Raw genomic sequence first — 13,716 nt, 5'->3', positions numbered from 1 at the left:
TTTAATGGTATTTGCATTAAAAGTAAAGCAACGAATCTTAGAAAACCCTCATATAATCCATCTTTTTTTTGGCTTCAAAAAGTTGTTTTGTTGAAATAAAGTTTTACCCGTATTGTAAGGGAGAACAGTACTATGACTTATGAGAAGCATTTTTTTTTATTGGATCTGTACAAAATTTTCGAGATGTACATATTTCATTACTTATGTAGAGTGTCCTAATAATATTTGAATAGCTTCGGCTGTGCTGTTGAGAGTAGTTTTTAAGGCTAGTATTTATATTCTTGCAACTTGTTTCATCGATCTCATACTCTTGCATTCAAGACTTCAACTGTAATGGAATTTTCACCGATTTCAATACTCAAAGTTATTATGGAACTGGCTTAGTATACTAAGATTTTGAATATTTGTTTATTGTTATCTACAACGTACTAGTGTTAAAACGCAGAGCAAAAAACTACTATTTATGGACTAAAGTTATTTAGCCTTGTTAAACTTATCAAAAATAGTATTAGAAATATGTGTCAAGTAATGACTACATAATGCTTATCTATAGCTGAAAAACACTGTGTAGACACGCTAGGGCATAACCAACATTATTTGCCTTCTTCTTATATATAAACTGCCAGTGGCGTCGCTAGCCCCCTCAATTTTTATTACATACTTGTTTATATATAAGTCTGTTTCACAATCACAAAATGGTGGAACAGATTAGTAGAAAATTTAGTAAGTAGACGTATAAAATAACAAAGCATATACTTATGATATTTTTTTTGGCCTCCAAGCCTGTTTTTGACCGAAATAAAACCTCATTTCTCTTCTTTCTTTCTACATATCTCTCGCCTCTTCTCCCTTTGTTTCTTTCTACATCCCTCTCTCTGTTTTTGTCCTTCTACCTTCATTATTTACTTCTATTTCCCTCTATTCAGCCCTGCAATATAGTATTATAATAAAATAAACCTATTTATATGAGTAATGGGACTCATATATTATATTATGTTATTTATTATAATGTGTTTATAATTTTTGGGGCTAAGTCCTCCCAAATCATGAAAGCTAGCAACGCCCCTGTCTCCCGCTATATGCCAACGAAATGTTTGCTGGGATATCTTTTACTTTTCTTCATTAATCTTGAAGTCGCATTGAAAATCAGATACATTTACTAGATATTTGTATTTTTTAAGGTATTTTGTTGTTTTTTTCTTTTTGGGATTATAAATTGAAAATATTATTAATCCCTCAATAATGTTATGAATAACTGAATTAGCTAAACTACGTTCGATATATCAATTGCTTTTAAGGATATAACTTTCATAAAATGAGCCTATCATTTCATTGTTCGGACACACTTGCGGCATTTCTTGTAAAAAGTGCGAGAAATACGAGTAGTCTCTGAGATATTGAAGCAATATTAATAGATGCCGGATTGGTGTGGTACATGCACTGCTTATCAAAGTTGGGTGTATTTCTCTTTAACAAGTGCTTTATCTTCTTATGATATGATCGAGTCAGTTACTATGAAATTTATATTGTAAAGTTTTGAAGTTCTTGGTCGTGTATCTCTTAAAGTGAACATAAGACATTTCACGACCGTTTAGGGGGTTTCACTGTGAAACTATGATAATTCAGATGAGAGTCTTTTGAATTATTTACATAACCCCACTTGCATCCAGGATTAGAGTACCTGTTCACCAAGATAAATTCAACCAATCTCATCGTAATATTAGTCAAAAAATATTATACAGGTGTGCGTGTCCAAAAATGAACACTCCTTTAAATTTTACGCCATGTATATATTCGTGATTTTATTGAGTTGAAACCGGTTTATACTTCAAGGCAAGGGTCTTGACTAGTTATATACAAAACTCCAGCAAAATCTAAATAGCAACAGTGAAACAACAGCCGATAATATGGAGAGACGTCGAGTCGCAATTTTGGAACTGACCGCGCGGAGAAAAACTGCCACTGAATTGTTTACAGCGTTGTTTATCGTTTACAGTGTCGAAGCCAAAGGGACTCCTGAGACGACCACAAGATCTAAGTCAAGGCGTCGAAGGTCGGACGAAATGGTTGCTGCCGTGAAAAAGTTTGTCGAGGACAAGAAAGGCAAGGTCACCGTCAGCGCCTCTCCAGGGAGTTCAACGTCAGCAGAAGGACCATGGACCGGCTAGTTAAGAAAGATCTTGGCCTTTAGGTCTACAAGAGAACCCCTCATCAAGCCCTAAAGCCTGTAGACAAGGAAAAGCGCCTCGCAAGGTCGAGTATTCTTCTCAACAAGCTTAATAAAAAACCGCCTCACTCGCCTTATTGTTCGCCGCTTGACTTCGTAGTGTTTGGGCGTTTGAAGGGGATGCTGTCGGGAGTCCCATACAAGTCCAAGGACCAGCTGAAGTATGCCCTCAAGAATGCCTGAGCCAATATCGACCAGAGCTTCATCGCCAAGTCATGCAGCAAGTTCCGGTCCAGGCTGGATTTGTTAGTGGAGAACCTGGACGGCCATATTAAATAAAAATGTGTCTAAGACTCTCATCTTTCATGTTAAATAAATTAATTCGTCAACCACATTATAAATTACATAATTATTTAACTATTTAAAAAAATTCAGAGTGTTCAGTTTTAGACGTACATATACGTATACTATTTTTGTCTCTTCTTTTATTTAATCAACTAAGAGTACAATAGTTATGAAATGAACGAGGAAATTGAATTAAAACAATTGTGTAATGAATGTATAAGGAGTTAAGATATTCCCACATACATAGATTTAGTTATTTATGCTATCAAAATCAGATTTAAAAAATAAAGTTTTTTTAATTCCTTTAAACATTCATTTTAGGACTTTTGTAATTCAACACTCTCCTTCATTTCATAACTATTTTACTATTAGAAAAAAAAAAATTTAGTTTATCTCCCCAAAAAAGGCATTTCAAAGGACCTTGTATAATCCATGTAATTGTAGAGTATTTCGTGGATTATATGACCAACAAACTCAAGCAAAACTGTAATCAGTCATTTTAATTGGGAGCATTTTGAGGATGAAGGAAAAAGAAAACCCAAAATGAACATGGTAAACCTGACAATTTTTCGACGAATGTTTTGGAGGAGAATAGCTTCATGATGTTTCATTAGATCAGCTACAATCAGTTTTGATGAGGGGCGGGGGCGAGTGACAGCGACAAAGGATTTCTATTGGCAGTATTATGAGATTATTTTTTAATATGTAATGGGGTATTATAGAAATTTGGTCTGAATTAAAAAAAAAAATCACATTTTTAAGTTATATTGTCAGTAGTTTTAGCATTTCATGGGTATAGTTATTATGTTGCTGTCATAAAAGAACATCAAACATGTATACTATAGAGTTTACCTCCTGAGTAAAAGAATGTAAATTGAGGTAGTAGGAACAGTTGTTAACTGGCATTTTTATGTCCTTTATTTCCTTCCAAAAGAGAAGTTAACTACTATTTTAAAAAAAAACAAAAAACTTTTATGTATAATATAATACCTACATAGTATACCTATAGCAATATTGGTATGTTTAACTTATGTAAGAAGAAGTTAAAATATTGTAATAAAAGTGAATAAGTCCATTAAAAAAAACTATTCATTGCTAACCAACCGGAGCTATACACACATATGTAAATTTAACTATAAAAAGGATACGTTCACAGTAGATTTGGTTACTACCGGGTGGTCCATTGAAATTTGAAAATTAGTTATTGAAGATTGAGTGATTGAAATTAATTCATATTTTGATATATTAAAGCATAAACAATGAGTTACAAAACAGAACAAATTGGAGCTCTCTAGCTTACCTACAAAAAAATACACTTGTACGTGATCGACAAAGTTACATTGGGGCACTCCAAGCAGATGAACGTCTCCAAAGCCATCGTCTACGCCATCAGCAAGTCCGAAACGTTGGAAAGGAAGAAGGGCTCAGTCAAAAAGGCCACACTGGATCTGGAGGAGTTAAAGAAAACAGCCCACGAGAATCCCGTGAAATCCATGTGGGCCCATACAATAGATGTCGGATTAGAACAACAGACTGTCCAGAGAGTTGTCAAAAAAGTATGTCGAAAGAGCCTTGTGGCCGCCCTAAAGACCTGATGCCAACTCCTTCGACTACACCATTAAGGTGGATGTCGAGTTGAAAGGCCTGCAGTGTCCTTCATCCAATACATCAAGGCCATCAAAGCGACGGTCAGCCAGTAATGTAACGTCATGACAGATGATTACATCTGCAGCAGGTGCCAGTCCTTCCGTCACTGTCTGGAAGCCATCATTACAGCTAAGGAATGCTACATTAATGATTAACATAGCTCAGACATATATCTGCTATTTATTTTGTTGAAATTTTTTTGTTAATTAATAAATTATATCTTGTTGAATTTTAAAATTTGCAGTGTGCAGATTATAATGGATTACTCGGTCTGTGAATATCATCTTTTGTTAGTTTAAGGAGACTGTATGATAGGGTTATGTCAATATGGTACTTTATATCCATTCTATGTCTACTTGGTTCTTGAAAAACATCCTAATTTAACTCTTTAACGGATTTTACACGATATATCTCTTTTTCAATTTCAATTTTTTTTAGGGAGACACAAGAATGAAAGATTAGGTTATATAAAAGAGGGGGATACATTCAACAAAAGGCTAGGATTAGAGTGAGTTAAAAATAGATTGTATTGAAAATAATGAATTTTTTATATGAACGAAAGGGATTTAGCATTCTCAGAGAATCGATACATTCCCTGATCCAAGATCCATGAGTTTTCAATTTCTTCATGATTTTTATTTTGTATTCTCTCAGGTGTGGTTATTTTATGAAAAATAAATGTATTCTTTAGAAAATGTTTCTCCAAGAAAATGACATAGATTTGAAAAATAAATCAATCCGTAAAGAGGTCAAAGTATCTCAGTTTAGCAATTGAATTAATTTAGCACAGTCTCAAGTATTTTTCATGCTTGAGAGGGGTTTATCATTATTCTAAATTAAAAACTAATCAAAGGTTTCCTTCACCCAATGCTAATTTTCAGATGAAGCTGAATAACCCGATTTTTCTTGAAACCTAAGTTTATAAGAAAATACCACAATTTTAGAAATACTTATGTGAAAAAGTTATTTTTAAAATCCAGATCATGGGAGGATTTTTACATATATTTCATCTAAATTGTTTTCTAGGGGCACTCATGATATGTATCCGTATTGTAAAATGAATTTGGCAAGAAACATACGGAACAAAAATGTAGGCGATTTGGATTTTGTCCCAATAAAAAGGAAAAATCCTTTGTGGAATTTTTCATTCTCAGGAATTCCTATAAATTTTTAAAGCAAAACAGTGAAGAAAAAACTGACGTTCTGCTGATTTTGTACTTCATGTTAGTTCTAAGAAAGTATTTTACATAGTAAAAAATCTTATCTGAGAACGTTGTATTTTTTTATTTCCGGATTTATTATTCATAAAAACATTGGATACTTAATAATCGAAATTGATTGATGAAGACATCACTCCTTAATATCTCTGATGCCATCATTTGGCAAAGTCAATTTCTATGGGGCGTGTCCTCAAGACATAGGTTGGCCAAAAAGGACGTCAAAATTTGAGACCGGTATATCTATATATTATGTATTCTATGTTTTATAAAAATCTATTTGACTTTTCAAACAAATCGAAAATGAATTTCCATTCTTTATTTTTTATTTTTTTTTGGCTACATTAGATATGTTTTAATCAATTTTAGTATCCAATAAAAGGATTTCTATCAATCCTTTAATAGGTTTAGCATATTTTTGCTTTCTTTAAACCCATGACATCATTTTTTTATCTTTCTCATTCATCAAATTCATATCCAACTGAATAATGATATTAATAATTTCACGCTGCTACACCTCTTCCTAGTAAAAAAAAAAGGACAAAAAAAAGAAATTTGATTATGTTTATATATTTAGAATATGATTATGACGTCACTTCTGATGGGATTCTATACTTTTTTTAATGTAATACCAATTACTAAGACAAATAGAACACACCAAAGAGTAAATAAATACTTTCTTTCACTACTAGAAATATTTTGCAAAAATAAAAAAAAAAAACCTTTCATTATTTTCAAATACAATCCCTGAAGTTTTGATCAAATGGCTATTTCATCACACCTACATATATACAAGTTGTAGCTTTTTAGAGATGTGTGCAAAGAGCTTTAGGAAAATTCCATGAAGAAAATGGCTCTAGAGGAAAATTTCCCCTAATTTACCAAATTAAATAATACTTCAACAAATAGGTAAACATCGATTAATTAGTTTCAAAAAGATCAACATTGCATTTTGTTTTGAAGTGAACATAAAATAGTCTTCAATGTACCTACTCTTAATTGCAATTAGAATATAACTTCACATTTGCTGAAGTGTTTTTACAATTTACTCATTTGTTTTTGTTGGTTTCAAAAGTACACATTTATTTGTTTGACTTGAAGTATTTTATTTGATCGATTGAAACCCTTAAAGTTATAGTATTCTTGTACGATACATCTATGATTTTATTTCATAAGTTTTATATTTTGAAACTATAATTTCATTTTACTTTATTTTGTACAATGCTAATATTCTTAAAAATAAAAATACTTTATCTATAAATATTTTATCTTTCTACATATACTCAGAATTATCAAAATATATTTTAGTTAATTCATTTTTAACGTTTAAAATATAAGTCTAAAAAATATTTTAATATGTACTTATATTCATATTCCAATAAAAAGTATGAACATTGAAGGGGATTTCCTCTCAATTCATTTTTATCACCCTTTAGGCTTTATAATTTACAGTAAAAAGTAAATTCAATATCATAGCCTATATAACTAGCTAATCGACATTTCAATATGGAAGTATTATCCAATCTAAAATTTTAGTAAATTATAGGCAATTTTCTACACTGGCAATTTTCCAAAGTCATATATATGTAATTTTATAAATGTGGTAAACCTTGAGGGGTTGGGGAGGGAGGACAAATGGGGGTCTTAGAAACATGTTCTTTCATCTTTTTTACCAACTGGATCCACGTATTTTGGTATGAAAAGATTTGTAGTCCTTTTTTTGAGATATATGGTTCTGACAATTTGGAGACTCGAATGCAATTTTAAAATATACTCATTTTCAGTTTTTTTTTTAAACTTTAAATATCATGGAACGACAAGGCATAGCGGACATCGAAAGGTAGTGTTGTGTCAGTCCTTAATAATTCGGTCAAGTCTAATCTTAGGACCACTTTTATTAATATTAGTATTACAGCAGCATGAATCTTCATAAAATACATATATTTATCACTTTTTTCAGGAGAATTGTCATTCGGCTAAGTGTCCGTGTATGGTATAAACGGGCTTCCAATGTGTATTGGATACACTACTCTAATGACAATTAATAGTTATGAATATAACTTCATTTTATTATTTAAATTTTTCAATACATGATTAAAAATTCATAAACAAAATGTAGGGTAGAAATATTCAGATCAGAAAAATGTAATTCTATTAAATTCAAAAGAACTTCATATATCTATGCAATAAACCATTAAGAACGTTCATATTCTAGAAAATATTTTGAGTATTAAGTTTTGAGTTTTTCTTTTCTTTGATACTTCATTGACATTCTTAAACCATGTTAAGGGGACTGGTTTTTCCCCTCCTGAAATCTAGTGCACATCACTCAAATGCAGAAATGATATGCACATTTTCTTTAAATTTAATAGCAAAAACAAATATGACCACATAAAAAAATTTAAAGAATGTTGCAATTAATTTCAAACATATTTTGCAACTTTTTCCCCATTACTTCACCACATTAGTCCGCAATAATTTGTTAACTATTTCTTTCTTTCTTTTTTATCCTCTCAAAAGATTCACGGGCAGTCAAGCGTAACAGTATTTCTGGAGGGAATATTTTTTTATCCGTTGGATAAATGCAACAAGCTTGATATATATTTTAATATTATGTATATATACGTAAATGCAACTCATTCCATAGAGTAAAAATGACCTATTTTCATATGTAAAAATATATCAGAACAAACATTTACACATTTTTCTCTTATATGCTGCCACTCTCATCTTCTTTGAAGTTATATTTGGAGTAATTAATAAAAATTGCATTTTTTAGACAGTATTCGTAAGATTATAACAAACAACTGTTCTACATTTTGGGACGTTTATTGTCGATTTACCCTGCTGAATAGTGTTTAAATTTATACTAATAATATTAAGATGGAATAGTAAAATATTTAAACTTCAATAAAGTTCCCCTATCCATGAACAACAGATTTTGGCTCATTAAACGTTATTTTCATTAGTAAAATAATTAGTACCAAAAACAATTAACGTCGAGTCATATTTTATCTTTTTATTAGTTTTGGTAACCAGTGATAACTGTTGAAATGGTAATGAAAAATAGAGACAAATTAATATAAGTGGATAAATAAATGAGAAACCACAGTTTTGCTCTTATCAGAGGCAAAGGAGAATAAATATGATATTTAAGCATGAAGTGTTATAATTAAAAAAAAAAAAAAATGCCAGAATATCTGAACTAAATCTTACAAAACAAACAGAAAAAAGACGTATACTCCATTGGGAGTTAGCTAATTCTTCCTAACTATGCATTTAATTATTTAACATTTGTTATGAGTTTCTCAAAACAGAACATAAACTATTTTGTATTCACTCAATCAACGTTCGGAACACTGAATATATTAAAAGAAGCAGAAAAATCGACGAATTAATAAAGTGCCAATTTTTAGTCAGATAATTAATGCCTTTGATGGATAACAGCGCGTAGTGCTTTAAGCAGTCAATACATGGTCCCATAATTTAGGTAGAATCCGATTTTGTATTACTACTGGGAATAGTGAAAGGATTAACTTTTTTGTGAAATAATACTTCCCTCTTTTTTTGTTACATTAATTACTTTATAGATTAGGTAGTTATTTTTTTAATAGTTCAAGTTGACTTTGGATGTCTTGAACATTCCCTTTTCTCAAGTTATGATGCTTCAAATTCGGTATGAAGTCTTAAATATGTATAAGGCACATTGCATATTTACAAAAGGGTAACCCATCGAAAAATTTCATTCTTCCCAAGTAAAGTACAGGGATTTCTCATTTTATATTTTGAGAAAAAAGAAAAAATTGTTTTCCATTCATTTTTCATAAATATTCACTTGTAGGCTTGTTACTTTTAGCTACTTAGTTGAACATCAATTTATATTACTTCACATAATTTGTACTAAAGCAAAAATGGTTTAAAACTGTATCCCAAATGAATCTTCGATATATAACATTTAGCATCTAATTGAATGAATTAAACAACGAAAGCAGATATGTTTGGGTGCAAGTATTCCTTGCTCTTTGAGCCCTTCGAAAATCCATTGACAATTTGTAATAAAATAAGATGTTCATTAGATGATACCAAACACACTTTCTTTTTTGTATGACACATAACAAAAAAGTTGGAAAATTTGAACGCAAGTAAGGAAATAATTAAATTTGAGATTACTCGATAATTTATCATAGGTGTAAAACAGCGAGAAATCCAGGGAACCCTTGCAAGTACCCATGAAAACATGTTGTAACTCGAGTAATGAACCAAAGGAATTAACTTCCAAGGAGTATTTACACCATAAAAAAATATACTTTATTTGAAATAAAGTCTGTGGGTACAACCCATTAATTTTTAGATATATCTACATTCGTAGATAGTTTTCATTATTTATGTATAATGCTTTTATCTTTTATCCATATCTATACAGTGCGCGTGCATACAGTGCAGCATATGTACATTTATGCAAAATGTAAGCGTTCATCTACTATAAAAATGACTTTAAAGGTAATTTGCATTCGAAGATCATAAGTTATTACCGCTTTCATTCACGTTTACTATAGTGTGACTATTTTATAGCCTAACAATATACACAATATATACATTTATAGGTATGAGAGTTTGCGAATGCTAAGGGTTATAACCAACCTTTTGGAGTAATTTTCAAGAAAAAACAAGTTCCTTTTTTTTGAAAGTTTAATGGTGTTTATATTTTTAAGAAGCATAGGGATTTTAAGTTTCAACTTGGACTCATACATTTGCAGCTTTTACTTTTTATAAAAGAATGGATGTAACCTTTAGAACTTTTGTGGGACGTCGAAAAAATGTGTGAAGCATAATTCGTATAAAAATGATCAAAATTGAAAATAAATATTTCTTCAAACTTTTTCAGTAAAAAAAATATACCTTACATATGCCGATAAAAACAACTTTTGACATCCTTCACAAATTTGACTATCACGATCTTATATTTCAAGATTTCGAGTTGTCAATTTTTAGCATGTAGAAGAATGACTGATTAAAATGAATCTGCATAAAACTAAACCATCATCAAAACCATTGAGAAAGTAATATATAGTGAGTTCAATGACCTTTCGATAGACAGTTCGGCGTAGTATGGGTCTAGTATATGATAATGTTCAGTCTGTTACAACGAACATCAACTATATAAACGGGTATACCGATTTCCACTTTCGTTAAATGAAAAAAAAATGTTGGTTAACTTTTTGGAGTCAATAGAGTTTAATATCCTTTCTCTAGTTGGGATTACCGATTATTAGATCAATGAAGTTCTTTATCTATTAATGTAAGACTAACACACAAATGTGACGTCATATTATTCCCTTTGTATTAGCCGACATCTATGCTCAATCCTTTGCACATCTTGTACCCTATATGTACCTCTTTTTCTAGGGGGTTAGCCCATCAATCGCAGATATCATCATCATATATTGACATTATTTCTTTTGAAATTACAATTATATGATTGGAATTAAACAGAAGCTCTATGATTGAAGTATCATCATAAATGCTAGTAAGAGTCTAGATTTTCTTTATATTGCTTTCCTTTTGACAAACTTTAGATTAAGTACAAGGGTATTGTGTGAAAACAATCAATACTTCAGATTCTGAGTCAATATTTCTAGAAAATCACATGTATGATTGAGAAAAATACATATTTTGGTATTCCTTCTCAATACTTCTGTACAATGTAGTCAATTCTTAGTACAAAATATATGTATACAACAAAAAATGAAAAAACTAACTAACTTGGGAATAAAAAAAGTTTTTTTAATCAGATTAAACAACATTATTTGGTTGTTCATATATTTGTTTTCATATTGTGTATGTAAATCTCTGATAAACTTTACTTTCATATTTATAGTCCTCTCAATAATAATAATATTCGCAGTTGTAATAGCAGCAGACTTTATTATCCATTTATCCAACAAAAACAACAATCTCCTTATATCAGGGATTGGGAAACTATTGGACGGAGTTACTCAAATTAGTTGTCTCTTTGAGAAAAATGTTTTTCAATATAGAATTAAAATAACCAGACTTATTTCTAAATCTTAATTAAAGATAAGGAATTAAACAAATATAATTATATGGGGCAAAGTTTTTATTTTTTAAGTCATATATAGCTTTGAAAATAATTCGAAATAGAAGGGAAGGCTTGGAGATTGAGCAGAAAATCAACCTCATTCATATTTTCTGTTCATTTTTGAATTCCTTTGCAGAAAGTGAACGTTGAGCGAAAATATTCTTTGAACGGCGTTTATTAAGTCGTCCATTTCTTCGCATCTTTTTTATCAATCTCCAAACACATCTTTTATCCCGGCACAGAATCTAAGCCCACGTGGCCAAACAACGATCAAGGATACACTTTTGTTCCCTTGGGGCGTTGAGTCTACAATGATAACTCTACAACTAATTACACTAATGCCATACAATCACTCTTATAATTGAATTCTCTAGGAAATTCTGCAAATAGGAAGAAAAAAAATGGAAACATTACGAAAAAAAATTAATAAAGGGACATATATATTACTTCAAAAGGGACATTTCACGAGATGATAAAAAGTTTTGGGGTAGCCAACTAAATTTTGACAAAAATTGATCACATAGTCGTCTTAAATTAAATAAATGAACAATTATTCTTAAAGAAATTAGCTATGGAGCACTTGAATGTAATTGTTTTTAGAATGGATCATAATAAAGGTGAAGGGTTCCAAGTCTGTAGAAGGTTAAAAAAAGCTTTTATGGACCTCGGTAAAAGAGATGATAAGGGATGGATGAGTGCTAAGCCATTTCCAAAAGACGTATGATAAGGTTGAGTATATTTGACGGATGTAATCTGAGGAGGGACTGGGTTTCTATATTCCAAAACTGACTTGCAAAGTCAAGCGTTTTCACTAACAAATTTTTAATGAACACATCAGATTAAGTTTACAATTTATGTAAATCCACAAAAGAGATATCGGTACACGATTGTAAAAAAATAAGAGCAATTATTGAAATCGTTGACAACCAAGTTTGTGATGAATTCCAAATATGATCAAATAGGAATGGATTAATTTCTAGTGCTGAAACCAAATTGCAACAATGACTTCAAATTGATAGTTTTTTGGCCACGTGGGTTTAGCTTCTGTCCCGCGATAAAAGATGTCTTTGGAGATCAATAAAAAGGAAGCTAAGAAACGGAGGGCTTTATAAACACCACTCAAAGAATATTTTCGTTCAAAGTTCTGTGAGATTTTGAGAATCCATTGGTATTTGGCATCAAATCAATCAAAATAGCAAGTTTCTTGAAGAAGGATTGAATAATCTTAAATCCTAGATCCTTTTTTTTCAACTGTTATTATTTGTGTATTTTTCATTCCACTATTTAGGTATCGACTACTTTTGATATTTAAAGTAAATATTTCAATTTTAGACGTAAAAGTCTACATTTTTACTAAATTTAATAGAATTCTACGTTGTTGATTTATAAACAATCTTTGTGTGATTTGATGAGGAAGGATACAAATACTCATAATAGTAACAAAAAAAAGTGAAGCATTCCTTTCTAAAAAAAATTATAAAACATACACAACTTTCCCCAACGTCGATACTTTATCCACATATACCTACATATTTATCTATGTACATTGTACATTCTTGGAAAACAAATATCTTAGAGTAAGAAATCATTCATTAATCTATTCGATATTTGATGAAAAGTTTAAACAGCTAAAAAATATTGAAATATCTATTTTTTTGGGGTTTATTTTCGTTCATTTCTTTCAGAATTTCAGGCATAGGAGAAAAACTAATAAGTTTCATTATTATTTTTTTTTGTTATAAAATAATACCATAACCCCCAACCGTAAGTCCGTCCTTTAAGTATCAACTAAAATGGAAAATATGGTACAAAAGAGTATAAACCCTATTTCGTACATCAAATTTTGTCAATTGAGCCAATTTTTAAGTAGAATACAAATCAGTAATCCCTATGATAACTAGTTTATTCTTTGTGTTTTATGTAATAACCCAATCCTAAAGAAATGCTATTTCAAGTTTTAAGTCCACTTATTTAGAGGAATTGTTTGAAAATGTATAGCGCCTCCACTTTCATTTTTTACGCCAAGGGATTATAATGGAAGCATAAATAAATAAGGTATCATTTACATCATGATTCACTGCAATGTTTGATTTCCTTTCAACTTTATAGAGGAAATAAAAGGTCGATATAATAAATAAAATATATAAAAATACTCCAAAAAAACTCTGAAGAACCAGATTTACTCTAAAAATACTAATTACAGATTTGTAATAACCGTGTCAAGAGCTATTTCAATTAAA

General features: G+C 30.5%; 1 protein-coding gene across 8 annotated transcripts in view; it reads right to left on the bottom strand.

The window, feature by feature from the left end:
- The window catches only part of LOC121115845 (ras-specific guanine nucleotide-releasing factor 2-like), an 80,659-nt gene that overhangs the window by 34,690 nt on the left and 32,253 nt on the right, over positions 1–13,716 (bottom strand). The window lies entirely within an intron of this gene.

The sequence above is a fragment of the Lepeophtheirus salmonis genome, chromosome 4 (genome assembly GCF_016086655.4).
Source record: "Lepeophtheirus salmonis chromosome 4, UVic_Lsal_1.4, whole genome shotgun sequence".
Classification (NCBI taxonomy): domain Eukaryota; kingdom Metazoa; phylum Arthropoda; class Copepoda; order Siphonostomatoida; family Caligidae; genus Lepeophtheirus; species Lepeophtheirus salmonis.
The sequence above is the reverse complement of the archived record's forward strand: the minus strand, read 5'-3'. Positions and strand labels throughout refer to the sequence as shown.